Below are 4,093 nucleotides of genomic sequence, written 5' to 3'. Positions count from 1 at the left end.
TCATGGGACTACAGCATATATAATTATTTATGGTTGTCAATTAATAATGTGTAGCTGTTACTATGAAGGCTGGTTTCATCAAGATGTTCAGAAATTTAACAAAAACAGAAACAAAAAGCAAAAAAAACCAAACAAAACTCCTCTTGTCAACACTGCAGTCTACTATAAAACTAGCATTAATATGCCCGTCCGTATTCACCGGCTTGTCAAGGACTTGCTTACTAAATAAGATAATCCATTTATCAGACCTCTGTAATTAATAAGAACACAGCTCCTCTCCCTGTGCTCTTTTATCAGATACATGACATTAGTGGCAAAGTGACATGACAGTGATATAAAAATTACAACATTAACAGGCGCTGAATAAATAAAACCCGAAGCAAAATCATTCCGGGTGCCAAGAATAGAATAGCTGAGATGTGGATGGATATTTCAGGACTGAGCGCAGAACAGTAAATCACACAACAGTGGCAGAACACTGGAGATGATCCTTTTTCAAAATAAAACTATGAAATACTGGTGGAGACATACAGCTCTGCTATTTCACTGTGAATGACACAGGGAGTCTAATAAAGTAGCTGATGTATTGATAAAGTATTGAAAACCTTATCACATCTTAAAGGGAGGTGTATGCACCGATTCTCTTTACCCGCTATAAAACTTGTGCTGTTGTGTCAGGGAAGGTTGGATTTTTATTCAAGCAAAAATCAACTTCTTCTACATAAGGACAGTAGGACTCTCAGCCTTCACTCCTTTGAATACGCAGTTTTCAACATAGACATGACCGCCACATGATCATGTTGAAGCAAATTAATATTCGTAATCAATGACTATCGTTGATCATGTTATTTAGAAATGTGATTTTCTTCTGTTTAACACAACTCCTTCCATTGTTACATGCTTTCCCTGAACTGACCAAGGGCACTGGTGTCCTCTCATTTTTTCCAGAGATGGAATCGGGACAGACCTTGAAAAAAGGGGGCAAGGTGGGGAGATACGGGGAGCTTGGCCATTTCTTTACCTCTGTGTCTTTGACTGCTGCGACTCCCAGATATATCAGTCTGGACATCTACTTTTATATTGGCTAAGAAAAATAGCTATGTTAGCTTTTACTTACAGCCCTTTTTCTGAATGATAGAACATTCTGGGTTAACAAAACAAACATATTAATAACGATTCCTCATTCTTCTTCTGGGAACCTACAACAATTTTTTCTTTTTAGCCTCCTTCTCCTTGTCCCTGCTGGCCGCATCCCCTTCCTTTCCACCTATATTGGCTCACACAGATGTATGTCCTTTTGGTTAATAGTAAGACTTTGAGGCCCCTTCATGGGCTCCCACTAAATAATGATCTTTCAAAAACAAATTAAAAGACTTTTGTTTTCATTTTGGTGGCAACCATATTTCTTTGAAAAAATTGACAGAAAGTAACTGTAAATGTTGAAAGCTTTTGCTTTAAGACTTCATGTACCTATTGGATATACTTTGTAAATATCCTGCTACAATTTCCATAAAACAGTGGTGCATGGGCAGCAATTAAGTAATTTATCATTGGTTTTGTGATATTTGCTAATTGTTACAGTGTAATAAATTTACCTTTTAATTAATATAATATTAAACCTCCAAAACATCATATAATACTGAAAGTCGTAAACTACTTCCAACTATTTTTACAAATTAGTGATTTTCAATATCTCAATATAAATTCATAACAGGTATGATGAAAGAAGTGCTATCTCAACAATCCAGTTTATGAACTACTAATTTAAACTGGGTCAGTGACCTGATAGATATTTGGAAGTTTTATTTTTTATAGTTTAAATGTTGACTTTGGAACATTGCTATTACTCATGTCACTGATTTTCAGTTTTTGGCATCAAGACTCCTTAGAAAAGGTGTCACAGTAACATCAAATATAAAGATACATTTTAAAGCTGAAAACTGTTCTGTAAGTGTCACTACTGGTCATAACACTGACTAACTCATTTCTAAAATATTTGACAGTATTCAGCACATCTCTTCCTGAATATTATTTGTCTTACTTCCTTATTTTGCCCAGAGTTTTCTAGGATTCAAGAGGATTTTGCTTATCACATCAGTTTGCAATTCTTGGTTGTTTTTTATTGCTCTTCTCACCCTTACAAGATTTCCTTTTCAATTAAAAATGAAGAGTACAAAAAGTCAACAGACAGATCATTCCAAAACTGCATGCCCACTACTGTTGAAAAAAAAAGTATTCTTTGTGAATACAGCCCTTAACCAGAATTTCAGAAGTTCTATTATAATAATCTAAAGCAGTTCCAAAGAAACCTTAACCTGGAAAGCTTTTATCCAAGATCCTTTTTTAGGACAATTGTTCTTTCACAAGTGTGGCAATAAAATAACTTATGTACTATGGTTCACAAGCTCTGGGCAGACAAATGAGCTTTAAAATTGTGTAATAACGTAACTATGGAAGAGCTCTAAGTACTCTTTCTAATGAAAACAACCTCTGTTCTTCTGAAAACATCCTCTGTTCTTCACCCTCTTGAGCTTTTTATCCTCTTGACACTTAATAGAGATCCTTGGGATAAGATCATGTTACCCTAATAGGAAATGATGAATTTATATAACATCATCAAATTGCTGTGTCCACTTGTACAGATGGTTTTGCATATAAATTCTATAAAATGTTGATGCTGCTTAGATGAAATTCTAGATTAGTCAAGTTCCATTTGCTTTAATCTCTCAATCACGAATGACTGTCATCAAGGTAGTTTTATATGTCCAAATATGTAAGAAGTGAATATAATAATTTAAAAGATAGCTTTATAATATACTACTATGTCTATAAAAAAATGACTGCTAGTAAAACAGACATGCCACACTTCTCATATGTTGTATGTTAAGAAAAAACGATTCACACAGAAAAAGCCAAGTGTAATACTTTTATATTTTAATAATCTAGAAAACAATTCAGTTCATTCTACCTGCCTAAGTAAGTGTTATCCCAAGAGACAAATGTATCTATGAATAAAATTATTTGCTATTATTCTTATTATTATTCTCTCTTAAGTGTGCCTTTGTTTTGTTCCAATTTTATTTATTTATTTATTTTTAAAATATGGACCACTTCACGAATCTGCGTGTCATCCTTGCACGGGGGGCCATGCTAATCTTCTCTGTATCGTTCCAATCTTAGCATAAGTGCTGCCGAAGCGAGCACTGTTTCATTCCAATTTTAGATGATCTTCGCAAAAATACTAAAATTTAAAAAATAAGGGCATCCGCCTAATTGAGACTATATTTTCTTCTTTAATATGTGGAATAGCGACCATTTTGGAAACTACAGAAACTAGAAAACTGGCGCAAGCTATGAAAACATTCTTCCTGGGACCTAGCACATGCCACACACATATACAAGCACAGGACGATATTTTCAAAACATCAGGTTAAGTATACGCGACTTGGAAGATTATCATCACAATATCCTATTTTTCTGCTATTAAGAATCTTATTTCCATTTTTTCCCCATTTCACCTTGGAATAAACATTTGAGCCTGACTTATGTCTCTAAATACCTGCAAACTTAGAAAGAATTAGAAAATCGGAGGCAGAACTGTGAATATTCCACTAACAACAACATCGAGAATGAGCGCATTAGCTGTGGGGGTCAAATAGCCTGAAGTCTGGCAAGATTTGTCATTCTCTATTTCCTCTGAAAACACCGCCCAATAACTAAGGGTATGTAATGATTATTTTTTGTGGCCCTAATAACCTTCCTCTTTATTCATACCTTACTTCTTTTCACGGACTCTTGAAGAAGAGGATCTGAAATCTGAACTAGATGGCTTCTTGTTAGTACATATCCTCAGGTGAAGGGTAATTGTGCATCTTGTTCACTGAGGCATGACACATCAGCCATCAGCCTAAGGAGGAAAAAAAAAATCTGCCACTGACTTAATGACATGTTCTGTGACGCTCTTGATTAAATAACTAGTGCAGATTTTTTTTTTCAGTCAATTCATTCGATTAGATTGATTGTTTCTGGGTAGAATCCAGTATTTTAAGTAGCGCTGCATCAACAGCTTTTGGTGGCAGTGGTCATAGTGGAA

General features: G+C 34.9%; 1 non-coding gene across 1 annotated transcript; it reads right to left on the bottom strand.

The window, feature by feature from the left end:
* Positions 1–3,096: 3,096 nt before the first annotated feature.
* On the bottom strand, positions 3,097–3,204 carry LOC136336946 (U6 spliceosomal RNA). Its single transcript, XR_010731680.1, has one exon. It is a non-coding gene; the product is annotated as a U6 spliceosomal RNA (small nuclear RNA).
* Between the last annotated feature and the right edge of the window lie 889 nt (positions 3,205–4,093).

Source organism: Saccopteryx bilineata, chromosome 4, assembly GCF_036850765.1.
Source record: "Saccopteryx bilineata isolate mSacBil1 chromosome 4, mSacBil1_pri_phased_curated, whole genome shotgun sequence".
Taxonomy (NCBI): domain Eukaryota; kingdom Metazoa; phylum Chordata; class Mammalia; order Chiroptera; family Emballonuridae; genus Saccopteryx; species Saccopteryx bilineata.
This window is presented reverse-complemented; position numbering and strand designations above follow the sequence as displayed.